The sequence below is a fragment of the Pseudophryne corroboree genome, chromosome 9 (genome assembly GCF_028390025.1).
Source record: "Pseudophryne corroboree isolate aPseCor3 chromosome 9, aPseCor3.hap2, whole genome shotgun sequence".
NCBI lineage: Eukaryota > Metazoa > Chordata > Amphibia > Anura > Myobatrachidae > Pseudophryne > Pseudophryne corroboree.
The window spans coordinates 182,592,414-182,610,664 of NC_086452.1; positions in this window are offsets into that span (position 1 = coordinate 182,592,414).

Genomic DNA, 18,251 nt, shown 5'->3' on the forward strand with positions numbered 1-18,251 from the left:
GCAGCCTCTGATTTGATCCACGAATCCACCGGGATTCAGTTCCTTCACGCATTAGACATCACCCGTACTGCCAGAGGAACTGTAAATTATAAGTATATCCATGCGCTAGCGAACTTGATAGAAAATATCACTAAGATGTATGATGACACCTTCAGGTATACGGGAAGGGAGTTACAAGCCTACAAGAAGGAACTGATCCAGCATAGGATGGTCCTTAATTATGTCACAGCCATGACAGGTGGGTACTGTGTTACTCTGGCAACTCAATATGGTGTGAAGTGCTGTACATATATTACAAACAGCACTGACGACCCAACGGAGATCATCGATCAGAAGATGGACGAGATCTTGCAGTTGAAGTGGGAGTTCAGGAGGAAGCACAACCTTACCTTAGCGACTGTGAGTAATGAAATGACCGGCTGGGTCTCATGGTTGAACCCACGCAAATGGTTCTCAGGTTTAGGAGAGTGGGCTCAAAATGTCATTATGAGTGTGGGGAAGTTTCTCCTTTGCATCCTGGGAGTCATCATAATTATTGGTTTGATATTTAGGTGTGTTCAAATTCTAACGCGGCGCAAGCACAGCACAAATTTGATGAGTCTAAGGAGTGAGGGCACTGTTACAGCAGCAGATTTAATTTATGATCCATCCATAGAGACAGCGTTATGATAAGGATTGCAAATGAATTTCATGGCCTGTTTCTTTCACCCGTTTTTCTTTGTCTCCCCCTCTGCCCAGATACATCCAACTGGAAAAGACGTCAGTCCTACAGTTGGATGACCCAGCAGTTGACCGCGAGTAACCTCAACCGCTGACCGCAAAGTTCCCATCATTGGATACAATGGAGCGCCTATGCGCTACATTGTATCTTCACTGCACAGCCTCACTGACACTACAAGAGGTCACAGCCAATCAGGAGGGTGCCACGACGTGGCGCTCCCTGATTGGCTGAAGGGACCCTCTTTGACAGGAGTCAGGGGGGGTCCCGGCAGACGGGGAAAGGGGTCCCATGTGTAAACATGGGACCCCTTTCAGTGCGTGGATCGGGTATGCGGTTTGTTTTTTTGCCAAGTACGTGGATTATAAAAAAAGGACACGACACACTGGATGTAGGTGAGTATAATTTTATTTTCAGGTACCCTGGATTCGACGTTGAGACGTGGGCCGATTCGGCATCTGAACATAGGTAAGTATGTGTGTGTTGGAATGTATGTAATAAAGTTGTACTTTCAAGGTGTGTGTGTCCTGTTTTTATTTGGGTATTTTTTTTGCAGAAGAACTATAGGTACCAGCGGGCCCGTTTAACCCCCGCATGCTGGTACTTGTGGTTCTCCAAGTACCAGCTTGCGGGGGAGGCTTGCAGGGACTTGTAGTTCTTGTGCAAAAAACAATATTCTTTTATTTTACACTTGGCTATCAGCCACCCATCCGCAGCCCATGGATGGGGGGGACAGCCTCGGGCTTCACCCCTGGCCCTTGGGTGGCTGGAGGGGGGGGGACCCCTTGCTTTAAGGGGTCCCCACTCCTCCAGGGTACCCCGGCCAGGGGTGACTAGTTAGTGATTTAATGCCAGGGCCGCAGGGACCTATATAAAAGTGTCCCCTGGCTGTGGCATTATCTCTCTGACGAGTGGAGCCCGGTGCTGGTGTAAAAAATACGGGGGACCCCTACGCTTTTTGTTCCCTGTATTTTTTGCACCAGGACCAAGCACAGAGCCCGGTGTTGGTTGATTAAATATGGGGGAACCCCAGTCATTTTTTTCCACATATTTTTTCAACCAGGACCGGCTCAAAGAGCCCGAGGCTGGTTTTGCTTAAGAGGGGGGACCCCACGCATTTTTTTTTCAGACTTTAAACTATTTTTAATTTTTTAAAGATGCACAATGAAACCCTGCACGGATCTCACAGATCCGGCCGAGTTTCATTGTTTTAATGTCGGCAGTGTTTTACTATTCACTCCCGTAAAACACTGCCAAAAAATACGAATGACATCGGAAAACTCGAAAATGTAAAATACGACAGCTTAGTAAATGAGTCGTAATAAATTCAAAAAGTTGCAAAATTACACATTCGATGTCATTCGTGTTTGAACTTTAATCTCATTCTGAAAATACGAATTTTAGTAAATATACCCCATAGTCTGCCTGCATCACACCAGCAAGTTACAACAGTTTAAATGGTATCAGAACAAAGGGATTCACCTTTACAGGATAGGAGGGGACAGAACAAGGTTATAAGGTGGTGTTTGGTATCCAGCTGTAGAGTATATTAAGGGAAATATTCCGGTGTTGGTTTGCAGAAGATCGCACGCTCCTGCGAATAGTTATGCGCAGGAGCAGAATATAAATATAAACTGTATTTACTGTACATTTGGTATGCGGCGGGAACCCAGAGGAGACCACCTACAAGTGCATCTGGAACAGACATCGCCAACCTATTCAAACCAACCTATGACCTCTCCTGTACTGTAAATGACCATCCCTGTGTCCAGTGGACAAAGAGATTACAGTATCCATTGTGTAAGGTTTAGGAAGATTGTATAAAAGAGCCAGCTGCATGCCTGGTTACACACAGACTCTTAAGGTCATCTACCCTGATGACTGAGGACCAGACTGGGAAGCGCAGGCGAAAACCAAACAAGTATGTACCATTGACTGTAGCCATTATTCTATTGTATTGTATTGTTTATATTGTTACCCCCTGCAAGTAAAGAACCGTTTGTGGGTTAGACCCCAACCTAGTTTTGAATTACAATTGGTGTCGTGTTCCATTTCCTTGCTAAGGTTTAAAGTGTATTTACAGCCACTCGGGCTGCTGCATTGTGCTAACAGCATATAGGCCTGTGTACGCAAACTGTGTAGTCCCTACGCCCTTTCGGCGTACATACGCAGAGTGCGTACACTGTGCGACCTTGTGTACGTAAGGTTTGTAAATAATATAAAGGTGAAAGGTTAATTACTGCGGCCGCAGCGGCTCAATATTAAAGTGTATCAAGTGTGTTTAAGGTATATGCTTTTTAGTCCTGTAAGTAAACCAGCGTTTACAGTAGATGTGCTAAAATTTAGCACATCTACGTTCAGTCACACTGACATGCGGGGGGACGCACAGCACAGGGCTAGCCCACCCCGCATGTCTGTCCCTGCCTTGTCGCACCAGTACAAAAGCATCGCACTGCGACTATGCTTTTGTACTTGAAGATTAGCTCCCAGCCAGCGCAGCTCCTGCACTCTGGCAGGGAGCTACTCATCGCAGCGCAGGCCGTTACGTCACACAGCCGCCGCAGCACCCCCCCCCCCCCCCCAACGGTCCAGGCAAGCCTGCGTTGCCCGGACCTTGTACCCTAAGTGGCCGCTGGTCCGCCCAGCGACCGCCTCTGCCTGTCAATCACTGGCTATACATACTTAATTCATCATTGGAGTTCTACAATTGCACCTTTTGTTCACTGCTGTGTACCATCAGCAGCACTCTTTTTCAGCTACGGAACACGGACTTCAGCATTACATATTACAGCTGCAATATGATACTAGTCCTTTATTGTGCTGACACTTTGAGACAAGTGACTGAGTAATATCCATTCATGTTTTATTGTTTTTTATTTCATTACATTCTACAGTTTTTTAATAAATTTGTTCAATTTTATAATTGATACGTTGGCTTTCTCTATTGAACATATCACATCATATTTCTGAAATTCAGCGCAGCCGTTTTCTCTCTTGTTTATAGGCGACCGCAGGGCTATGGCAGCTGTCGGCTGTCTGGCATGTGCCGGCACACTGCGGCTACGGCGCATGCGCAGTTCAGACCCGAAAACGCACAGCACCGATCAGGTCTGAATCAGCCCCCATGCCAGTTAAGTGGTTAAATGGTAGCCACTGCACTACAAGTCTTATCCTCATATGTATTGTATTTTCTAAGGAAAACATAATTAAACCTCTTTGCTGTTATGGCAGACTTAATGTATCAGCAATATCAAACACTTAACTAATAAAAAGTCTTCAAAGAGACCCAAAATAGCAACGTAACTTTAAAATATACTATATGCACACTAATGTATATAAAACATAATTTAATAGGAAAAAGTAATATCAATGGTTATGGACTTTAGTCTTCATTATTCCATCAGATTCTGGGCTAGATGCATCATCGCTTGGAAAGTGATAAAATTGAGAGTGAAAAAGTTCCAGCCAATCAGCTCCTAACTGCCATTTTTCAAACACAGCCTGTAACATGGCAGGTGGAACCTGATTGGCTGGTACTTTTTCACTCTCCATTTTACCACTTTCCAAGCGATGACGCTTCTAGCCGTCTGTCAGGGATTGATTAAAAGTAGAGATGAGCGGGTTCGGTTCTCAGAGAACCGAACCCTACAGAACTTTGCCTTTCCGTGTCCGGATCCGAGCCCGGCTCGGGTTTTCCCGCCTGACTCGGAAACCCGAACACGGCAAAACATCATCATCCTGCTGTCGGATTCTCGTGGGATTTGGATTCCATATAAGGAGCCGCACGTCGCATCCATTTTCACTCCAGTCTCAGAGAGTGTATAGAGAGGACGTGTCCTCAGTGTCTGTGTGTTGGGGCAAGAAAGTGGGGTGGCAAGTGTTGTCCAGTCCAGTGTAGTCACTCAGTGTATTGTGCTGCATCAGTCCAGGCAGTCACAGTGTTGGTGTTCTCTGCTGCCATATATCCAGTGTAGCTGTATAAGTGGTGCTGTGTTGTGCAGACCAGTCCAGTGTAGTCAGTGCATTGTGCTGTATCAGTCCAGCCATTCACAGTGTTGGTGTTCTCTGCTGCCATATATCCAGTGTAGCTGTATAAAGTGGTGCTGTGTTGTGTAGACCAGTGGTAGTGTCCTGTGTCATCAGTAATTCCAGTGACGATATACGCTGCTGCTATATGTCCACTGCTGCAGTATAATAATAATTATAACAACAACGTGTTGTGCTGCATCAGACCAGTGGTAGTGTGCTATCTCATCATTAATTCCAGTGACGATATACGCTGCTGCTATATGTCCACTGCTGCAGTATAATAATTATAACAACAACAACAACCTGTTGTGCTGCATCAGACCAGTGGTAGTGTCCTGTCTCATCAGTCATTCCAGTCATTCCTGTGCCGCATATTGTCTTATATAACTCCCAAAAAATAATGGAGAATAAAAATTTTAAGTATAAAATAGGGAAAGAGCAAGAAGAACCACTTCCTCCTAGTGCTGGAGCTGCTGCCACTAGCCATGACATAGACAATGAAATGCCATCAACTTCGTCTGCCAAGACCGATGCTCAATGTGATAGCAGAGGGCATGTAAAATCCAAAAAGCCAAAGTTCAGTAAAAAGAACCAAAAAAGAAATTTCAATCGGCTGAGGAGAAACGTAAACTTGCCAATATGCCATTTACGACATGGAGTGGCAATGAACGGCTGAGGCCCTGGCCTATGTTCATGACTAGTGGTTCAGCTTCACATGACGATGGAAGCCCTCATAACTGAGGCCTTGACACTTACGTTGGTGTTAGACGTGCGTCCGGTATCCGCCATTAGTGCAGTGAGATTTAGACAATTGATGTAGGTATTGTGTCCCCAGTAACAAATCCCACTCCACTTCACTAGGCAGGCAATAGCGAGATTTTGCCATTTAATAACAGTGATTTGGACGTATAATTACAGTGATTTTGCCAATTAATATCAGTGATTTATAATTATTAATTACAGTGATCTTGCCAATTAATTCCAGTGATTTGGACGTATAATTACAGTGATTTTGCCAATTAATGTCAGTGATTTACAATTATTAATTACAGTGATCTTGCAAATTAATTACAGTGATTTGGATGTATAATTCCAGTGATTTGGACGTATAATTCCAGTGGTAATTGTTTGTGTCACTTGGCTTAGTCATACAGCTACCTCATTGCACCTCTTCGACATATTTGCATGAGGTGCTGTTTGGGGCCTAGTTTTTGAAAAGTGCCGTCCTGTCTGACACTGCCGTATGAGTCCAGGGGTACTGCTGTATTAGTTTTGGGGTACTGCCGTATAAGTCCACCAATTGCAGATTTTTTTAAAAGTGACTGGAGCGTGCTGGAGATGCTGTCAATGGACCGAACAATTGCGGCCCACTCTCGACATTCAGCCACTGCGTGATGCTACTAGATGGGCCAGGTGGTTGTGTCGCTTAGCTTATAGGCCCTACACACTGGCCGATTTTCTGAAAGATATGAACGATCTCGTTCATAAATGAACGAGAACTCGTTCATATCTTTCAGTGTGGAGACTCCAGCAATGAACGATGCGCGTCCCCGCGCTCGTTCATCGCTGGTCTCCCGTCGGCTGTGCATGCAGGCGAATATAGACGATCTCGTCCATATTTGCCTGCACTTCAATGCAGCCGCGTGACGGGGGGAGTGAAGTATCGGCCGTCGGGCACCTCGGCGGCGCATCGGGAAATGTGTAGGGCCCCTTAGTCATACAGCAACCTTGGTGCACCTTTTTTTCTTCTTTGCATCATGTGCTGTTAGGGGCCTTTTTTTGATATCTGCCCTCCTGTCTGACACTGCAGTGCCACTCCTAGATGTGCCAGGTGTTTGTGTTGTCCACTCTGTGTAACTTTTAGGCCTAAAAACAATATTGTGAGGTATGAGGTGTTCAGAATAGACTGGAAATGAGTGGAAATGATTGTTATTGAGGTTAATAATACAGTAGGAGCAAAATTACCCCCAAATTCTGTGATTTTAGCTGTTTTTATGTTTTTTTCAAAAATCATCCAGATCCAAAACCAAAACACGAAAGGGTGGTTTTGGCAAAACCAAGCCAAAACACGAAAATGGAATTAGAACCAAAACACAAAACACGAAAAGTGCCAGCCGCACACCTCTAAGTACATGTAGTCCTAGGATAATCCAATTGTAGCACCCATGACTAACATTCAGAGTCACAAAGGCAGGCATTTAAGGAGCACTCCAGTTACCAATATGCAACACAAAGACCACTCTAGTGACCACCATATAAAATAAAAACCACATTAGTGATTACCATATAATATAGGTACTAGAGATAGGTACTCATATGTGTCCAGGGCGCTAAACTAACACCAAAAAAAAGTCTAAATGTATAATCAAATATAGATCAAATAATACATCCCTTTGATACAGGACCAGATGATAAGTCCCCTTTCAAAGTTGGTTCTATTAAGGTTTCAGTTGACTTGAGATCTCTGAATTCTTAGTGTGAATATTCACCGAAGCTCATAGAAGGGGAACAAAAAATATAACGCAATGTCTAGTCCATTTATATTTATTATACAAGTAGCCAATCAGGAAATAGCAGGAAATGACAACATCAATCAAGAGGTTAATTGGTGATATAAGGATTGATATATAAATACTCCTTTACACATCCATAATAATATAAGCATCTATCAAACTACCCATACATCGATATACGATGCAAAAACAAACTGTTAATATTATATTATTTATATTCCCGAGTGTCCACAGAAAGGAAGCCTGGGAAATGTAGTCAAAAAGGACGTCCATTATGCCCATATAAGGAAATTTCGCCGGAAGTGATATAGCTCCATCGTCAAAGATACAGCAAAGGAGTCTGGGAAGTGTAGTTCAGAAGGCATCAATCCTGGCCATATATGGATGATAAGGGGTATATTTATTCTCTTCTCTTCTATTCCCCTCCTTTTCTCTGTCTGATTCTATTGTTTGTATTATATTACTATATTTCATATCTTTAAAGCAAATGTATAATTTTAACCCTTTAGTGATTTATAATAATTATTAATCACTAATTGTGTACTTTTTAATAGCAAACCCGCAGAGGTTGCATCTAGACATATATATCTTTACATCATTAGGAATATTCTATTCATGGAAGAATGCACGCCAGTCATATAGAATGTAAAACGTAAGAATGTATTTCAACTAGTGATGTGCACCGGAAATTTTTCGCGTTTTGTGTTTTGGTTTTGGGTTCGGTTCCGTGGCCGTGTTTTGGATTCGGACGCGTTTTGGTAAAACCTCACCGAAAATTTTTTGTCGGATTCGGGTGTGTTTTGGATTCGGGTGTTTTTTTCAAAAAACCCTAAAAAACAGCTTAAATCATAGAATTTGGGGGTCATTTTGATCCCATTGTATTATTAACCTCAATAACCATAATTTCCACTCATTTCCAGTCTATTCTGAACACCTCACACCTCACAATATTTTTAGTCCTAAAATTTGCACCGAGGTCGCTGGATGGCTAAGCTAAGCGACACAAGTGGCCGACACAAACACCTGGCCCATCTAGGAGTGGCACTTCAGTGTCAGGCAGGATGGCCCTTCCAAAAAATTGTCCCCAAACAGCACATGATGCAAAGAAAAAAAGAGGCGCACCAAGGTGGCTGTGTGACTAAGCTAAGCGACACAAGTGGCCGACACAAACACCTGGCCCATCTAGGAGTGGCACTGCAGTGTCAATCAAGACAGGATGGCCCTTCCAAAAAATAGTCCCCAAAAATGCACATGATGCAAAGAAAAAAAGAGGCGCACCAAGGTGGCTGTGTGACTAAGCTAAGCGACACAAGTGGCCGACACAAACACCTGGCCCATCTAGGAGTGGCACTGCAGTGTCAGGCAGGATGGCCCTTCCAAAAAATTGTCCCCAAACAGCACATGATGCAAAGAAAAAAAGAGGCGCACCAAGGTGGCTGTGTGACTAAGCTAAGCGACACAAGTGGCCGACACAAACACCTGGCCCATCTAGGAGTGGCACTGCAGTGTCAGGCAGGATGGCCCTTCCAAAAAATTGTCCCCAAACAGCACATGATGCAAAGAAAAAAAGAGGCGCACCAAGGTGGCTGTGTGACTAAGCTAAGCGACACAAGTGGCCGACACAAACACCTGGCCCATCTAGGAGTGGCACTGCAGTGTCAGGCAGGATGGCCCTTCCAAAAAATTGTCCCCAAACAGCACATGATGCAAAGACAAATGAAAGAAAAAAGAGGTGCAAGATGGAATTGTCCTTGGGCCCTCCCACCCACCCTTATGTTGTATAAACAGGACATGCACACTTTAACGAACCCATCATTTCAGCGACAGGGTCTGCCACACGACTGTGACTGAAATGACTGGTTGGTTTGGGCCCCCACCAAAAAAGAAGCAATCAATCTCTCCTTGCACAAACTGGCTCTACAGAGGCAAGATGTCCACCTCATCATCATCCTCCGATTCCTCACCCCTTTCACTGTGTACATCCCCCTCCTCACAATTTGTCCCCACTGGAATCCACCATCTCAGGTCCCCGTGTACTTTCTGGAGGCAATTGCTGCTGGTGAATGTCTCCATGGAGGAATTGATTATAATTCATTTTGATGAACATCATCTTCTCCACATTTTCTGGAAGTAACCTCGTACGCCGATTGCTGACAAGGTGAGCGGCTGCACTAAACACTCTTTTGGAGTACACACTGGAGGGAGGGCAACTTAGGTAGAATAAAGCCAGTTTGTGCAAGGGCCTCCAAATTGCCTCTTTTTCCTGCCAGTATACGTACGGACTGTCTGACGTGCCTACTTGGATGCGGTCACTCATATAATCCTCCACCATTCTTTCCATGGTGAGAGAATCATATGCAGTGACAGTAGACGACATGTCAGTAATCATTGGCAGGTCCTTCAGTCCGGACCAGATGTCAGCACTCGCTCCAGACTGCCCTGCATCACCGCCAGCGGGTGGGCTAGTAATTCTAAGCCTTTTCCTCGCACCCCCAGTTGCGGGAGAATGTGAAGGAGGAGATGTTGACGGGTCACGTTCCGCTTGACTTGACAATTTTCTCACCAGCAGGTCTTTGAACCTCTGCAGACTTGTGTCTGCCGGAAAGAGAGATACAACGTAGGTTTTTAATCTAGGATCGAGCACGGTGGCCAAAATGTAGTGCTCTGATTTCAACAGATTGACCACCCGTGAATCTTGGTTAAGCGAATTAAGGTCTCCATCCACAAGTCCCACATGCCTAGCGGAATCGCTCCGTTTTAGCTCCTCCTTCAATCTCTCCAGCTTCTTCTGCAAAAGCCTGATGAGGGGAATGACCTGACTCAGGCTGGCAGTGTCTGAACTGACTTCACGTGTGGCAAGTTCAAAGGGTTGCAGAACCTTGCACAACGTTGAAATCATTCTCCACTGCGCTTGAGTCAGGTGCATTCCCCCTCCTTTGCCTATATCGTGGGCAGATGTATAGGCTTGAATGGCCTTTTGCTGCTCCTCCATCCTCTGAAGCATATAGAGGGTTGAATTCCACCTCGTTACCACCTCTTGCTTCAGATGATGGCAGGGCAGGTTCAGGAATGTTTGGTGGTGCTCCAGTCTTCTGTACGCGGTGCCTGAATGCCGAAAGTGGCCCGCAATTCTTCGGGCCACTGACAGCATCTCTTGCACGCCTCTGTCGTTTTTTAAATAATTCTGCACCACCAAATTCAATGTATGTGCAAAACATGGGACGTGCTGGAATTTGCCCAGATGTAATGCACGCACAATATTGCTGGCGTTGTCCGACGTCACAAATCCCCAGGAGAGTCCAATTGGGGTAAGCCATTCTGCGATGATCTTCCTCAGTTGCCGTAAGAGGTTGTCAGCTGTGTGCCTATTCTGGAAAGCGGTGATACAAAGCGTAGCCTGCCTAGGAACGAGTTGGCGTTTGCGAGATGCTGCTACTGGTGCCGCCGCTACTGTTCTTGCTGCGGGAGGCAATACATCTACCCAGTGGGCTGTCACAGTCATATAGTCCTGAGTCTGCCCTGTTCCACTTGTCCACATGTCCGTGGTTAAGTGGACAATGGGTACAACTGCATTTTTTAGGACACTGGTGAGTCTTTTTCTGAGGTCTGTGTACATTTTCGGTATCGCCTGCCTAGAGAAATGGAACCTAGATGGTATTTGGTACCGGGGACACAGTACCTCAATCAAGTCTATAGTTGCCTCTGAATTAACGATGGATACCGGAACCACGTTTCTCACCGCCCAGGCTGCCAAGGCCTGAGTTATCTGCTTTGCAGCAGGATGACTGCTGTGATATTTCATCTTCCTCGCAAAGGACTGTTGGACAGTCAATTGCTTACTGGAAGTAGTACAAGTGGTCTTCCGACTTCCCCTCTTGGATGACGATCGACTCCCAGCAGCAACAACAGCAGCGCCAGCAGCAGTAGGCGTTACACTCAAGGATGCATCGGAGGAATCCCAGGCAGGAGAGGACTCGTCAGACTTGATAGTGACATGGCCTGCAGGACTATTGGCTTTCCTGGGTAAGGAGGAAATTGACACTGAGGGAGTTGGTGGTGTGGTTTGCAGGAGCTTGGTTACAAGAGGAAGGGATTTAGTGGTCAGTGGACTGCTTCCGCTGTCACCCAAAGTTTTTGAACTTGTCACTGACTTATGATGAATGCGCTGCAGGTGACGTATAAGAGAGGATGTTCCAAGGTGGTTAACGTCCTTACCCCTACTTATTACAGCTTGACAAAGGCAACACAGGGCTTGACACCTGTTGTCCGCATTTGTGTTGAAATAATTCCACACCGAAGAGCTGATTTTTTTTGTATTTTGACCAGGCATGTCAATGGCCATATTCCTCCCACAGACAACAGGTGTCTCCCCGGGTGCCTGACTTAAACAAACCACCTCACCATCAGAATCCTCCTTGTCAATTTCCTCCCCAGCGCCAGCAACACCCATATCCTCATCCTGGTGTACTTCAACAGTGACATCTTCAATTTGACTATCAGGAACTGGACTGCGGGTGCTCCTTCCAACACTTGCAGGGGGCGTGCAAATGGTGGAAGGCGCAAGCTCTTCCCGTCCAGTGTTGGGAAGGTCAGGCATCGCAACCGACACAATTGGACTCTCCTTGGGGATTTGTGATTTTGAAGAACGCACAGTTCTTTGCTGTGCTTTTGCCAGCTTAAGTCTTTTCTTTTTTCTAGCGAGAGGATGAGTGCTTCCATCCTCATGTGAAGCTGAACCACTAGCCATGAACATAGGCCAGGGCCTCAGCCGTTCCTTGCCACTCCGTGTCGTAAATGGCATATTGGCAAGTTTACGCTTCTCCTCAGATGCTTTTAATTTTGATTTTTGGGTCATTTTACTGAACTTTTGTTTTTGGATTTTACATGCTCTCTACTATGACATTGGGCATCGGCCTTGGCAGACGACGTTGATGGCATTTCATCGTCTCGGCCATGACTAGTGGCAGCAGCTTCAGCATGAGGTGGAAGTGGATCTTGATCTTTCCCTTTAACCTCCACATTTTGTTCTCCATTTTTTAATGTGTGGAATTATATGCCAGTATCAATAGCAATGGCCTACTACTATATTTACTGCGCAAAACTAAAATGCACCACAGGTATAGAATGTAGATGGATAGTATACTTAATGGATGATGAGTGACGACACAGAGGTAGGTACAGCAGTGGCCTACCGTACTGCTATAAGTATATATATAGTATACTGGTGGACACTGTCAGCAAACTGCAAAACTGTCTAAAATGCACCACAGGTATAGAATGTAGATGGATAGTATACTTAATGGATGACGAGTGACGACACAGAGGTAGGTACAGCAGTGGCCTACCGTACTGCTATAAGTATATATATAATAAACTGGTGGACACTGTCAGCAAACTGCAAAACTGTCTAAAATGCACCACAGGTATAGAATGTAGATGGATAGTATACTTAATGGATGACGAGTGACGACACAGAGGTAGGTACAGCAGTGGCCTACCGTACTGCTATAAGTATATATATAATAAACTGGTGGACACTGTCAGCAAACTGCAAAACTGTCTAAAATGCACCACAGGTATAGAATGTAGATGGATAGTATACTTAATGGATGACGAGTGACGACACAGAGGTAGGTACAGCAGTGGCCTACCGTACTGCTATATATAGTATACTGGTGGACACTGTCAGCAAACTGCAAAACTAAAATGCACCACAGGTATAGAATGTAGATGGATAGTATACTTAATGGATGACGACACAGAGGTAGGTACAGCAGTGCACTCTGCACTGTACTCCTCCTATATAATATTAATTATACTGGTGGTCCCCAGTCCCCACAATAAAGCAGCACACTGAGCACAGATATGGAGTGTTTTTCTTCAGGCAGACAACGTATACTGGTGGTCACTGTCAGCAAAACTCTGCACTGTACTCCTGCTATAGCTGCTCCCCGGTCCCCACAATTAAGCAGTGTGAGCACTCAGCACAGATATATTATGCAGCACACTGAGCACAGATATGGTATGGAGCGTTTTTTTCAGGCAGAGAACGGATAAAAACTGGTGGTCACTTATCAGCAAAACTCTGCACTGTACTCCTCCTAACAGCTGCTCCCCAATCCTCCCCACAATTAAGCAAAAGCAATAAACCAATCAACTTCTAGTTCTACAATAAACAGAGAGGACGCCAGCCACGTCCTCTCCCTATCATCTCCAATGCACGAGTGAGAAAATGGCGGCGACGCGCGGCTGCTTATATAGAATCCGAATCTCGCGAGAATCCGACAGCGGGATGATGACGTTCGGGCGCGCTCGGGTTAGCCGAGCAAGGCGGGAAGGTTCTAACCTGCCTCGGACCCGTGTAAACAAGGTGAAGTTCGGGGGGGTTCGGTTTCCGAGAAACCGAACCCGCTCATCACTAATTTCAACAAACAATTGCTACTCATAGAATTCACTTTTATCATTAAACAGTATTGTTCAAATACAATGCAAGTCACCATATAATAGTTTCACAGATTCAAACTATATAAGAAATACACACTGAGGAAGCCGCCGAGGACATACTAAGGAGGAGAAACGCGTATGTGGATAAAAGTGAGTTTACAGCCGGCCGGCCTAATCAATTCTTCAAGCAATCATATGCTGTCTCATCATCATATTAAGGTACTCAGTACCTGGACATCCGGACCCCAGTGCTAAGGGGGAATAGGGAGTACGCTCCCCTATCTGAGTTATATTACATCCTATTCAGAGGCAGCAGATGTACCCTAGTGCTAAAGGGAATAACATATCATAAGCTTGATGCAATTGTACTGACATTACTGCTTTGCTGACCGACGATCTTTGGGACGCTATTACACCTGGGTTTATGACATCTCACTCAGAGGCAGCTGTGACAATCTAGTGTCAAAAGGAAGGATATATTATAAGCCTGTCAATATTGCTTTAACAAAACTGCTTTGCTAACCCTTGATCCTTGGGACAGTGCCGAATAAGTGACTGAAGTATTAACCCACTAATCTCTTTCTGTCATAAAAACAAACGGACAGTACATTAATTACCCTACATTGCAGGGACGCCTGCAATGCTATAGGAGTCACCTGAAAACAGTTATTCCAATTAGTGGAGTTTCCTTATGTGCACTAATGTTTTAATGTATGTTTTTAGGAGAGAATTTCTCTATGTAGAATAGTTATGTGCTATAGTAGCACTAAATGCTGTATGCATATTCAAATTTTTCTTGTTTAGATTTGTGGGATATAAGAAATCCGGCCGGTAACTGTATAGGTATATACATTTTATACATTTTTTTTATATGGGAATGAATAAAATATTTAATTGAATGCTAAGCGCAGTTCCAATTTTTTGTCTTTTCTGGTTGTATATAAGAAATAAACAGGATGAAAGAAGTGAGAAACGTATGTATGTATGTATGTGTGTATATATATATATTTATTACTGGGGAGATATCACTCAAAGCACTCGGCTAAATCACAGATTGCATAAAATGAAACCCTAGGTTTATTGATATATATTGGAAAGATATATACCTTAAAGAAATATTTTAGGGGATTGGTTTTGGTTTATGTTTGTGTGTGTGTGGGGGGGGGGGGGGCAGCATGTGACTGCATGGTCCACAGACCGCATGGGACAGAAGCTAGACTCCATTTTGGGAAAACTCCCATGATTCCAAAGTCTGTAACACATGGTTCAAAAGGGAATGCCAGCAGCCATTTTAGGTTTGCAAGTTCAAACACATGGCATTCTTTGCTAGGCCATAGTCACATAGCAGAAGCCATATATAAACTACATATCTCTGAAAGACCCCACTATATTCCAGAATGTATAAGCTTCAACATAATGCATATGTGCTGATTTTACAATTCCAAGCCATCTAATCACATTTCACAATTCCAAGCCAACACAGTATCTCAATAACCAGAGCATATTGTATGCTGGCTATACTATATAATGTAGCCTGTAATTATATGCCAATCCCGGTCTGTACCTTTGGAATAAACACATCATACATTATGCTAACTTTTCAGGCCTAAATCCAACTAATTCCAGCCTTCCAAGACCAGCACCATATATCTCATGCTGTCCATATGAGCCATCACAAGACCAGGTCACCAAGTAACCACAAATATCGGCATGCCATTGCTACAAGCACATGACTACAGTAACAAAAGGAAGTATGTGTCGACTTCCATATTTCAGCAAGATGCACCATATAAAACCACAACAATCTGTTATAAATCACCATCTACAAATGTATACCAGGAATGCTATGCTACAGATTGTCTAATGTTCCAATTACCATTACAGATTTCACAGAGTATTATCACAAACATATAACAATCACATGATTGCACAAGCATCATTAACCATAAAGTCAAATGTATTTACAAATTAACTATTCTATGCCATTTATCTATGAGATATAGAGAGTATGATACTTAGCCATCCAGGGGAAAAGCATCCAAGCTTCCCAGGCATATCAACAGAGCTGGCCCTAACCAATATGATGCCCTAGCAAGATTTTGGCTGGTGCCCCCTAGCACCACCGCTGGTTCCGCCTCTGACCTTGCACCTCTTTCCCAGCACCATCACCCCTCACCGATAGCAGTCCTTATTTTGGTGTTTGTACCTCCTATATTTTAAATAGGAACAGTTTGAACATTTGGCGCACAGCCCAAAAAGGGGTGTGTTTTTGCTGGCAAGGGGCATGGCCACACAATAATACCCCCAATTCCAATTACGCCACACAGTAATGCAACTTCATTCACATTTGATCATGCGATAGTGTTCATAATTCATATTACATCCCACAGTAATATCACTTTACATTATAAACGTTACTACTCACGGTAGAGCCCCTTATTCACATTACATCACACCCTATTGCTCTTTATTCACATTAGACGACACAGTAGTGCCCTTTCTATATGCAACGCCACATAGTAGAGCACCTTATACACATAATGCCACACATTAGTAATGCATTTATACATATAATTCCACACAGTAATGCCCCTTACACATATGAGACACATTATTAATGTCCTTATAAACATAATGCGCCTTACACATTATGACAACCTTTATTAATGCCCTTTTACACATAATGTCCCTTACACATAAGCCGCACATTATTAATGCCCTTATACACATAATGACACACATAGTGCCCCCTACACATTTGCTGCACATTATTAGTGCCCCTATACACATAATGACACACATACAGTAGTACCCTTTTACACATATGCCACACATTGTTAATGCCCTTATACACATAATGACACGCATAGTGCCCCTTACACATATGCCGCACATTATTAATGCCCTTATACACATAATGACACGCATAGTGCTCCTTACACATATGTTGCACATTATTAATGCATTTTTACATGACACACATAATGCTCCTTACACATATTCCGAACACTACTGCACAACCAACCTACTCACATGCACACAGCACTCACACTGTCACTAACACTGTGACCTCTGCCTCTGCTTGGAATACAGATGTGTCCTCATAAATATTGCCTCAATGCTAACATCTGGCACCTTTTTTTAATGAAAAAAATTTGCATTGCTATGTGGCTAGGATGCACAAGCAGCTTCTACTGATTAAAATTATATGCAGCATGCCTATATACTGTGTCTGTATCTGCATATGAAATGCTACACAAAGAATATAGGCATGCCACATATCATTTTAATCAGCAGAAGCTGCTGATGCCCCTGGGCATATCAAATGCCCTAGGCAATTGCCTAGTTTGCCTATGCCTATGGCCGGCTCTGCATATCAAGGTCCATGATTCTGAGAGAGTCTTTGTAGCTGTGTGTGCCAGTGTGGGAGTCAGGAGAAAGAGTGGTCTCTGATTTCAAGTAGGTACAGTATATCATACCTGCAACTTGTGGGTGTGTCTTTCACAGCATGTGGGCTAGCTGTATCAGTGAGCTGAGCTGGCCATGTGCTGGGATTGTCTGTTCAAATGCTAACTAGGCTAAGGCTACAGTGTAGAGATGTTAATTAGGCCTGGCTAAAGCAAGCACGTTACCAGTTTATTCTTTGTATAATAGTAAAATATAATATATGTTTCTAAAATGAATATAAGGAAATTACTCTGTAACAATGGAGATGTGTAAAGGTATATATATGTATTGATCCTTATATCACCAATTAACCTCTTGATTTATGTTGTCATTGACTGCTATTTCCTGATTGGCTACTTGTATAATAAATATTGAGGCTCCCCATGGTACAGACATGTCTTGATAGAGGGCCTTGTGACGAAACGCGTCGGCATCTGTACCGTGAGTAGCCCCATGGAAATGTGAACATTACATATGGATTTTTGCTCTTTCGAAACCTTTTCTTTTTTTGGACCTTTTATGTATTTTATGTGATTTCTTCCACCTGGTGGATGTTTTTATCTAGTTGTGACATTCATTGTATTATTCAAAAATACTTTTTTTGTATACATGGAAAACTTTTTTTTTCACAAGGCTTGATACAACTATCTCTATTTCGACACTCATTACATAGCGGAATAATATCTTGTCTATTGTAGGACATTGAAAGATACCGAGATAGGGAGTCAACATCCTTTACTTTTTGTGAGTTGGGGTACGCGTCCAGTGGGTCAATTATTATTAAAAATACCTTGATTGGAGTTCCACTCTTCACCATTGTGTGAGTCCATTGTGTGAGTTTTGGGTGCGCAAATATAATCCCCATTAAGATTTGTTCTTTCTTCATGGTTGGGAAATCTTCTGTGATATCAAAATTTGTTTCATCCATTAAAGATACCTTGATGTGATTGTACTCACCTGACTTAGTGTGAGTGGGGTACGCACCCTTCTTAGAACTTATATTGAGAGACATACATACCTATAACTGTTGTATGTGAAATTTCCCTTTTTCCATCAAAAAGATATCTTTATATGATTATACTTACCTGATTTAGAGTGAG